Below are 11,807 nucleotides of genomic sequence, written 5' to 3'. Positions count from 1 at the left end.
AAGAACATACAGAATACTCACCAACCCACTGGCTAGTGCAGTGCAGGTCAAACTTTTTGGCAGGCATGCCTCAAATTAGCCCTGCACCCTTCCTGTTACTCCACTTCCATAGTTCTATATGCTGCTCTACTTTCTGCTCCTGGTCCTGGGCCCACTGTCTGATCTACTGCTCTGCTTTCTTGCCTGTGCTCCCTGCCTGATCTGCTGCTCTATCTGCCATTCACTGTAGGCAGAAGCTGCCTGTGCCACAGGTTGGCCACCCCTTGGCTAGGGCACTCACCTAGCTTCCAGGTCCTGTTTCAGTGAATTTCTAAATATGCGTAGCCCTTCTACCAGATAATGCTACCAGCAAAAAAAAAAAGGCTGTGTTCAGTTATCTATAGAGTCCTTCTGAAAATGAGCACTGTCTAGAACCACCATCCCACAGCCAGAAGGCTAGAAACAAAAAATAATTTAGAAAATTTAGAAGGGCTTCAACAAAAAGAATTTTAAGTGCAGGCAGGGTACAGAAAAAAAATGGGAAGCTGGTAATTAACAAATCATCATCTATTAGGCAAGACTGCCACTCAAATGTTATCTTGGCCATCATCTTAATCTCAGTCTTCCTCACAGTTGTTGGTGGCTAATGAGGCAATGAATCTGAGCATTAGCCACTTCCCTCCTTCCTTCCTGTGCCGCACCCCTCCCACAGCTCTTTTTCATGGGTCTGGAGAATCTAAATTTCAGATCAGTCTCTCCTTCTTCTGAGCTTGTCCAGGGACTCCACTACTTATCCCAGGTGATAGGAGCACAGGTCTAAACATGCATTGTGAAGTCCTTACCAGAGTATCTCAGGTAGTTGCTATTTTCTGCAGCTTTAGTTCAAGCAATATGTTGAGGTTGTCTCACAACTGCCTGATCTCTCCCCATCACTTCAGACCTCCTCAGCTCTGTGCTGACTCTTAGACACACACACACACACACACACACACACACACACCCAGCCTCTATCTCCCTTAAGGTATCCCTTACCACTAGAAAGGCACTCACACTAAATGTAAGAGCTCTCCATCCCTGTCTGCTGCCTTCTCCCTTTAATTCAGAGTCTACTACCCAAACTTGCCATGATGCTGTTTGTTGACCTGGGCTCCAAAAGTCCCCCTAGGCATGCCTGGGGTTGACCTGGTGCCTGGACTTGCTGCCGCCCGGTGCTTCACTCCCAAACAACCACCGGGAGTGCGGACGCAGGACCCACACAACCGCCAGGGGCTTAAGCCTCCATCAAGAGACCCTTCACTCCTCATACACTTCATGCAGTTCTTCTACCCTGTCAACACCCAACCAGGATAATAGTGGCATTAAGCCCAAACTCAATATTTAACTGTGTTTAACCCAAATGTCCCAAATGGTAGCATAACTGAAATGCAAATAAGCTCTGGCTCATTCAGTCTTTTCCCCTTGCTCACAAACAAATGGTAAAAGAGAGCAATCTTAAACTACTCTTTGTAGCAATCTGTGGTTCCTGCAGGTTGGGACACAAGTTGTAGTGTGGATGATTTTGAGGGTGATGCCAGGAAGCTCCATGTGTTTTGAGGATTTTGTAATACCTCCAAGCATACACTCATGGCTGCAAGTAGCAGCACAGAGCACACAGCACTTCTAACAAAGATTCAAGTTCTTGCAGTCCCAATAGAGTCCTTTTCTTATTGTAGCATTCTGTACATGAAACTTGCTTCTCTTCACTTACTAACAGAGGTCAATGGAAAACAAAACTGGACTAACTCCAGCCTATTTCTGAATAGCTCATAGTCTGGTGGTTAGGGGACTTGAATGGGAGATAGCAAATGGAGGTTCCATTCCCTAACCTGAATCAGCATACCAGAGACTTGAATGTGATTCTTCCCCATCCCAGGGGAGTGCCACAACCTCTGGACTACTGGCTACTCTGGGGTCTCTCATTTGTACCAGTAAATACATCCTGAACCAGCAATATCTTCCCCAGTAGACATTTTTTCAAAAATAGCATGTTCCAAGCATCAAACTTGACAATTTTTTCTAGGGGAAAAAAAGAACGTTTTCCTGAAAAGTTCCTAAGTAGCTGTACTTTGTACCAAATTTCCATCCTTCACAGCCTCTGATAAATATATGTTCCAAGCCTGTGTGTGAGAGTTCCTGTTCATGCCAGGTCTTTTAATCCAGAAGTCTAGGAATGTTGTACTGAACCTAAACCACCCCCCCTTCTTTTGCTATGAACAGGGTAGGGGGCTAACAAACAAATAATCTAATCCATTTAGAGGACTTCAATATATACTCTGGTGTCTATTATATTAGGGGTGGTTGACTATATCCAAACATTCAATATATGCAAAGAATATGTTGCATAATTTGCATTTGTAATCAATTCTGTGGCTAGTGAGAACATGTCTTCAGCAAAATGCTATACTGATTTATGTTGGCACCATTTTGCACTACTCAGACAAGAACGTTACAGATGGCATAATTTAGATGCACTTTCCTTTTAATTTCCGTTACCTCGTCAGACAGGTGTAAATCCACATGGGCTTAAATAAATAGCTGGCACTAAATAAATAATTGAGACATATATTTATGCAGTAGGCATCATTATAATTTTTTTCCAGCAGCACAAAAATGTTATATGTGGACTGGCAAAGTTCTGGGCGGGAAAGCAGAAACATAAATAGAGGCGGGTGACTGTGGCACAAGCCCTGGATACTAATTTAGAGGGAGCACAAGAATGACAGCTATCCCCACTGCTGGGACAGCTGCCACTGCCACCAAGGGCACAGAACCTTTTTGTTACACCTCTGGGTAAAAGGACCAATACAGTTCAAGAATCAATGAGGAAAAATAAAGCTGCATATTTTACTAATAAAATGACAAATCAGCCGTTCTAGTGCAGCAGTAGTATACTCTTCTGCCAATTTATGAATGTGAGCCATCATCACATGCAATTAGTCCCACAGAACTCCTAAGCCATATTCAGGACGGTAGTCCTGTTGGCTCCCAATGGTCCAAATCTTCGACTGAACACAGTGAAACAACTCTAGCATCAAGTACTTTAACATTCTAGAGCACACACAACTTAGCAAAAGGCACTGTTAGTGTTACATCTGTTTAAACTACGTTTTATTTCATAATATCTGAGAAATAGACATAGTTGGTTGGCAATTTAAAAAAAAGGATTTAGCTCTTCTGTGGTTTTCTGGTTTTGCACAATCTTTTTTTCTTTGGCATACCCTGGAACCACCCTTCATCTTGTCATTGGCACAGAAGATGCTGGCCTCTCTTTTTTTGGTTAATCTATATGAGAGCAGCTGGTGGAGTGGCTGAGGTAATAATAACCAACCTGAGACAAAAATAATTTGTTGTATTAAGGGAAATTACTTCTTGCATGAATAAGACAAATGGAATGCCTTTTAAACCCCAGAGAGGAACACTTTGGACCAGTTCAACAGGATCCTTACGCATATCACCTAGAGCAAGAATATAAACTGACAAGCTTCAGAGCCCAAAAACAAGCAGATAAGGGTTCAGCCTTGGACTATCAGGTCAGACGAATGGCCATATGAATATATCAGTAAGCTCAGAAAGTGATGTTGTGATGGGGAGGAGGAAGACAGAGCTGTGGCAGGGAAGGAAAACAACTAGAAGATACAGTTTAATCTAGGGTATAGAGCAAATGCTTTATTTCACAACATCCTGTTTTACCTGTCCTTTTGTCTCTCACCTGCTAATGCTCCCCAGTCTAATTTATGTCACCAGTCAAGTCACCTGTGAATTTCATAGATTTCATAGGCATTTGGGCTGGAAGGGACCCCGGAGGATCATCAAGTCCAGCCCCCTGCCCAGGGGCAGGAAGTCAGCAGGGATCATAGGATTCCAGCAAGATAAGCATCCAAATGTGTTTTGAATGCGTTCAATGTAGGTGCTTGAACTGCCTCAGGTGGCAGTCTGTTCCAAACCTTGGGGGCTCAGACAGTGAAGAAGTTCTTTCTTATGTCCAGCCTGAACTGGTCACAGTGGAGTTCGTGACCGTTCAATCCTGTCATCCCTTGGGGCACTCTGGTGAACAGTTGTTCCCCCAGATCCTGATGAGCACCCCTGATAAACTTATAGATGGCCACCAGATCACCCCTGAGCCTGCACTTTTCCAGGCTGAAGAGTACCATAGCTCTCAGCCTCTCATCATAAGGTCTGTTTTCCTGACCTCTGATCATGCGCGTGGCTCTCCTCTGGACTCTCTCAAGTTTCTCCACATCCTTTTTGAATCGCGGAACCCAAAACTGGATGCAGTACTCCAGCTGCGGCCTCACCAAGGCCAAGTACAGTGGGAGAATGACATCCTGGGATCTGCTTGAGAAGCATCTATGGATGCAAGCCAGCGTTTTGCTTGCTTTACTAGCCGCAGCATCACACTGAAGGCTCATGTTCAACTTGTGGTCAACCATGACCCCCAAGTACCTTTCATCTGTAGTGCTAACCAGTGTAGCACTACCAAGCCTATAAGCATGGTGCAGGTTTTTCCTCCCAAGGTGGAGAACCTTGCATTTTTCGGTGTTGAGCACCATCAGGTTCTCATTCACTCATTTCACGAGTCTGTCCAGATCTGCCTGGATCACCCTCCTGTCCTCAGGTGTGGATGCCTTACCCCAGAGTTTGGTGTCATCGGCGAACTTGGCCAGTCTGTTTCTAACACCAATGTCCACTTCATTGATGAAGATGTTAAACAGTATAGGCCCTAGGACAGAGCCTTGAGGGACCCCACTGGTCACAGTGCACCAAGATGGTTGACTCCCATCGACCACCACCCTCTGGGTCCTACCGCAGAGCCAGTTCCCCACCCAACAGCTTGTGGTGACGTCAAGGCCGCAGTTGGCCAGTTTAGCCAAGAGGTGATCGTGGGATACCAGATTGAAGACTTTTTTAAAGTCGAGGTATACGATGTCAATCTCTTCCTCCTTGTCCAGGTGATAAGTCACCTGGTCATAAAAGGAAATGGGATTGGTCAAGCAAGACCTACTCACAACAAACCCATGCTGGGTATCCCTCAGGATATTGCCTTCAGCTAGTCTGTTAAGGATGGCCTCCTTAATAATCTTTTCCAAGACCTTCCCCAGGATAGAGGTCAGGCTTATGGGCCTGTAGTTTGCCAGATCTACTTCCCTTTCTTTAGGCTAAGTTCAATAAAGCAAGGTTCAGATAGGCACTTGGGGCCATTTCAGTGTTCCAGCAATGCATAACTGGGTCTAATTTAGTAAAAAAGCAAAAATCTCAATGTCCATTAGGCCAAATACTGCTGGGCTTACTCACACAAATATCCTCACTGAAGCCAAAAGGTTTCGGGGGCTGGAGAAAGGAATCCACCTGGTGCAGGGAACCTTACAAAATAAAATCTATCAACAGTAAATTCAGGAAAGCAGAAACAATAAACTGAAATGTTTGAACTCATAAGCTGCAATAAGGCCATGAATTTGTACGGGTGAGGTACCTTTGCCATCTGGCTCAGAATAATCCCATTCCCCAGGGTGTGTACCTAGTCCCTGCCCCCTCAGGACTTCATACTGATACCACTCCTGTATTACAGTGCCCCAAAATTTGTTTGCCTCTTGATGTCGGTGTATACACACCTTTATTCCCTAGGGCTCTAACTGCAAGTTTCCCTAAATACCACAATGAACAGATGAAAGATTCAACCTATAAAGACAATCTGATATGGAGCTTCTCTCAAGCATGGGATTCTGCTTGATAATAGTACACAGTACCCAGGTGTGGTCTATTCTGACCATGCTGTTTCACATGAGCACTTACATTATCATTTATGCCAAAACATAAAGCTTACATCTTCCCAGGGAGGTATTATCGGTTTGCGTCCTGTATCAGTGGAGATACTAAAGCTGGGGGAATACCAAGGTCCCTTTGTCCTCAAAATAGTAACCAGACTATGAGTACAGCCACAAACAACTTTGCTGACTCCTTGCCTGCCCATACCATACCCTGGAATGCACCCAAACGATATTCTTGGAAAGGGGTACTAAATCAACACTGTACCTGCTAAAAAAAGGAACTGATACCTACTTTGAGGTCATTTATGTTATACTGGCACAGGCAAGGAAAAGTGACTGAATTACCATCAGCTGACAAGCGATCATTCAGTGTCAGTGACTGTCAATGTCAGTGAATGTCAATGAAGGGCAGTGAATAGCCCTTTCTTAAAGAGCTGGCTAGACTAAGGATCCCCTTTTGTTTCAATCTCTCAGCAGTGAGAGAAAACTGGGGACCCATCAGCTACTTACTACATTGGAAGAAAGAAAACTACATTTACCACTTACAAAAAATGGCCCTCAAGGCAATCTTTTTGTTGGACATTGCCAAATTTAAAAGGCCAGCTGACGAAAGACCTGCTGGCGTAAAGTTCCTATGACCTTAAAATAGAGAGAGCTATTAGGGAACTGTATGTCACCAAAAAGGTAAGAATATAATTTTTTCCCAACAGATCCCTCCTAAGGAAAGAAAGCTCTAAATATCTCAAGAGCCCATCTTCCCTCCCTATGTCATTCTTTCATAGTATTTGATGTGCAGGTTTCAGAGTAGAGAAATGTTGTATGGATTCTTCTTCAAAAGATACTGAAAACAATCAGGACCTCTTAAAGTTTGGAAGATGCTGGTGGTAAGTCAACAACTTCAGCTTGTCTGTAATGAAGGAATACTTGCTCCCCCTTGCCATTGCATTACTTAGATTGCTTGTCTTCCCTTTCAACACTTTTCACAACCTCCCCCTCCTCCCCCTCCCTGTCACCTCATTCATTAGTAAGATGTTGAGTCCAACCTCCAATCAGCTATGAATTCCAGACTCCATCACTCACCTGTTAAATTTTCAAAGCATCTTTAAGGTTTCTCCTGTGCTGCCAACAAGCTTGGAATGAGCTCCCAAAAACATCCACAAAGCACCGTCATCATCCTCCTTTAAATCCTTCCTGGTGCCCACAAAACTGACAGCAGTTATGCCACTGGTGGGCTGAGATCACTCTCTGCCATGTTAACATTGTCCCATTGTTTCATTGTACTCCTCCAGCTTTCTTTATCTATATGTTGTCTCCTGTTAGATTGTAGGCTTTTAGGGACAGGGACTTGGTTTTTATTCCGTGTATGTACAGCAACTGGTACAACAGGCTTCTGCTGCAGGATTGCAGCTACTAGATACTATGGTATAAAACAAAAGAATAATAATAGCATCACCTGGGTCTTAAGTTAGTTACCCTGATGCAAATATTGTCTGCACTCTCAATCCCTCCATGTGGTTTTTGTTTATCTTAAGCCAATGCACTATTTTGGTTTCTTCTGGCACCAGAATAGCTAAGTAACAATAGTGTACTATCAAAAACCTTTTTCCTCTAATGGCAGCTCTAAAATATATTGAACATTGATGCACAATGACATGATGTACCAAAACAGTTCTTTTACTTTATAAATATGTAAAGGTATATTTACAAATAAGCAAACAGCTAAAAATAAGCATGTTGAACACACAGGGAGTTCCACAAGTTTTAAGGTGTGGCATTTTAATATGAGGGTAAGAGCCAATAAACTGAAGCAGTGGTGTTCCCCACTAATGCTTGCATATAATAGTTTTATGTAAAAACAAAAGTCAGGAACACAATGCAGAATTGTAATAAAAACCACAATGCAGACTTATAATAAAAAGGAGACCTTTGGAGCACTATGGCAAAGTACAACTAGATTCATAACCATTTCAAGTTTTATCTGCAGGTGGGTATATGAATATTTGGTGCAGAACAGTTAGCATCAGGTGGGGGACAGAGTTCTTCATTCAGTTCTGAACCTGGTCAATGTTCCTTGGAAATAATCCAGGCTGCTTGACTTGGAGAGTTTTGTTGTTGGTCCTTTTGTATTACAAGCAGTTCTTCAGCAAAATGGCATAGTTCTTGTAAATGCATCAGTGCCAACATAATGTTCAGAGCACCACCTGCTGGTCTACCAGTGTAACTATAGTTATCCTTAGCCATGAAGACTACATAAAAGAAACCAACGAGACAGCTCTCTGACACCACCTACTATGAAAAACTAGAGGAAAATCCAGCTGCCCTTTTCACCTTAAAACTCAAAACCAGCATCACATCATTTCCATCTGAACTACAAAAGAAACTAAAAAACTGGATTCCACCACCACCTAATCCAGGGATGTTTTACATGCTCCCTAAAATCCAAAATCAAGGGAACCCAGGAAGACCTATACTATCCAACCCTGGAACGCTCACTGAGGAACTATCAAGTTTAATTGCATCCATCCTAAAACCTGTTGTCACCCAAAGACCGTGTTTTGTCCAAGACACAACAAACTTCCTACAAAAACTTAAAAACATAGACCACCTTCCCACCAATACCTTCCTAGCTACCATGGATGTGTACCAGCTTATATACCAACATCCCACACCAAGATGACATCCAAGCCTGCCTGCCTTACATACCTACAATGGCAAGATTACAACTCAGAGTGCAGACCAAAAGATATTACTGAACTTGTACAATTTATCTTCACCACAAAAAGTTCTGTTTTAACAACCAACACTTCCTCCAGACCAGCTACATTCACCAAAATGGCCCCACAATATGCCAAACTTTTTATGGCCCACCTGGAAGAAGAAAGCCTCAAGAACTGCACCATCAAACCCATGCTACATCTAAGTTATATAGATGACATCTTCATCATCTGGACTGAAAACCTGCAGTCTCTGATTGATTTCCATCAGAAATTCAATAACTATCACCTCTCCATCAGACTCTCTCTTGAATACTCCAGCACCGACATTTCCTTTTTAGACACTATGATCAATATCTAGAATGGTAAAATACAAACCACTATATACAAGAAACCCATGGACCAACATACATATATGCGTAGAACCAGCAATCACCCTTTACACACCAAGAAAGCTGTAATATACAGTCTAGTTGTCCAATACCACTACATTTGCACTGAGCAGAATACCTGTGATCATCACCTCAAAAATCTCAAAAGGGCTTTCACCCAATAAGGACGCTCCTTCAGAGAGATAGATCATACTTTTGAAAGAGCCACCCAGATACCACATGAAGAATTGCTGCAGTATAAACAGAAAGTCCCCACAAATTGCACACCCATTAGTTATCACATACCATCCTTCCCTGGAACCTATAAGGAAAATCCTCAAACAATTACAACCCATACTAGAAGAAGACCCAATTCTTAAAGAAATCTTCCCAGAATCACCTATCCTAACCTTTAAACAAGCACTGAACCTCACCAAACTCATCATCATAAACAAAGTTCCTATGGCCCAAAGCACACCAAATAGATCCGGACCATGCTGGGACAAAAAATATAAAACCTGCCAAACATTGCCACCTCTACAATAACTACACCCCACAACAGAATCATCACCAGTCCTGGATCTTATACCTGCACCCCGGGGTGACACGTAGGGGGTGCATGCAGGTGCACATGCACCCCCTGAGCGTGGCAGTGCACCCCCTACAAAAAGGCACCACTGACACTGTTGGTGGTGTCTGTGGGTGGTCCACAATCTCTGGTGGCCACCAATGATGCTGCCGGCAGCGTCTGTGGGTGGTTGCCTGGTTGGCGCTCACCACCCCTTTCCCCCCACGCTGCTGACAGTGCTGGCTACATCTGTGGGAGCTCCCCCGCTTATCGCTACCATGCTCCACCATGCCGCCATGCTCCCGCTGCTACCGTGCCCCCTCCAGCCACTGGGGGGACGTGTCGTGCATGCCTGCACCTCCAGAAATGTAATATACCTCATACAGTGCACTAAATGCCTGGATGGGAAATATGTAGGAGAAACCAAACAATAAATGCATACCAGAATGAATGCATGCTGAAAATCTATCAAAGACAAAAATATACATCTATACAAATATACATATATAACCCCTGTCACATGTACAAGCACTCCATCAGGGCTTATGCCTCCTGTGGGGGCACGCTTCTCACAAGACAACCACTCTTTCTCCGGTCTTTCAGTTCTAATCCTCAAAGGGCATTTACAAAACACCTTCTGTAGATGAGCCTACCAACTTCACTTCATAAATCTACTGAATCTAAAAAATCATGAACCAAATATAGACATTGGCATCATGGCACAGTATAATTTGCCTGCCACCTGAGAACCTCATGTAACCTGTCTGTATTTCACCAGCTCATTCTTCCCCCTTTCTCCCTGACACCTCCCAATTCTTACTTATTGTCCTTCCATACATTTATATTTTCACAGACCTTCATTTTACATACTGGCTTCCTTTCTACCCAGGAGAGGACACAAAGTAACAACAAACTCTCCCTGTTCCTGAAGAAAGGTGTTTGTACCCGAAAGTTTGCAAAGAATATTTTTTCCAACTATTTACTCGGTCTAATAAAAGACATCACATTTACCTAAAGAGCCTTCTCTACCTAAATTCAATTTGAAGAACATTTTTTCCTCCCATGAGTATTAAACAAACAAACAGAAGTGGGTTATTGACTTGCTTCCAGGCAAGGTGCATAGTCTCCACATGCTCACTACCAGGTGCAAACATTCCCCCTGGGTGGCCCTTTCTTACAAACACCAAGGGATATTGTCTCTTCAGTTTTTTTCTTCTTTTAAGAATATCTGAGTTGCTGGTTTGCAACAGTTTAGGAGGGAGACTTTGAGAAAGACTAAGTGAATTAGGCCTTGAATGCTTCTCTTGAAATTCACTCCTGTCTGGGCCTTTCAAAGTCTCCCTCTTGATGCGTAAGGTGCTAATGTAATTTGAGGGAATTCAGGGACTGTGGGTGGGATTCCTATATTTTCCATGCTTCTCCTCCACCCCTTTAAGCAAACCCATTCCTCATAGAAGTATGGAGGCACATTCAGAACAGGATTCTTCTCTGGGGTAAGCTATGTACCAATATAATGTTCATAGCAACATTACATTTGTCTCTGAGGAACATTACATTCTTCTCTGTGAACGTGGGAGACCAGTGGATGTGGTGTACCTTGATTTTAGCAAGGTTTTTGATAGGGTTGCCCACAACATTCTCACAGGCAAGCTCACGAAGTACAGGCTGGATGAATGGAGTATAAGGTGGATAGAAAACTGGCTGGAGCATTGGGTTCAAAGGGTAGTAATCAGTGGTTCAACATCTAGTTGGCAGCTGGTATCAAGTGGAGTGCCCCAGGGACAGGTTTTGTTCAATGTCTTGGAAGATGGCATAGAGTGCACCCTCAATAAGTTTGCAGGTGACACCAAGCTGGGGTATAGTAGTAGATATGCTGGAGGGTAGAACTAGTATTCAAAGTGACCTAGACACATTGGAGGATTGGACCAAAAGAAATCTCATGAGGTTCAGTAAGGACAAGTGCAAAGTCCTGCACTTAGGATGGAACAATCCCATGCACCAGTACAGGTTGGGGCCTGACTGGCTGGGCAGCAACCCTGCAGAAAAGGACTTAGGGGTTACAGTGGACAATAAGCTGAATAGGATCCAGCAGTGTGCCTTTGTTGCACAGAAAGCTAACAGCATACTGGGATGAATTGGTAGGTGTGTTGCCAGCAGGTCAAGGGAAGTGATTATTCTCTTCTATTCAGCACTGGTGAGGCCACATCTGGAGTACTGTGTTCAGTTTTTGGCCCCCCACTACAGAAAGGATATGGACAAATTGGAAAAAGTCCAGCGGAGTGTAACAAAAATGGTGAGGGGTCTGGGGAACATGACTTATGAGGAGATGCTGAGGGAACTGAGCTTATTTAGTCTGGAGAAGAAAAGACTG

This window comes from Crocodylus porosus, unplaced genomic scaffold, assembly GCF_001723895.1.
Source record: "Crocodylus porosus isolate Cpor-Errol unplaced genomic scaffold, CroPor_comp1, whole genome shotgun sequence".
NCBI classification, from domain to species: Eukaryota; Metazoa; Chordata; order Crocodylia; family Crocodylidae; genus Crocodylus; species Crocodylus porosus.
This window is presented reverse-complemented; position numbering follows the sequence as displayed.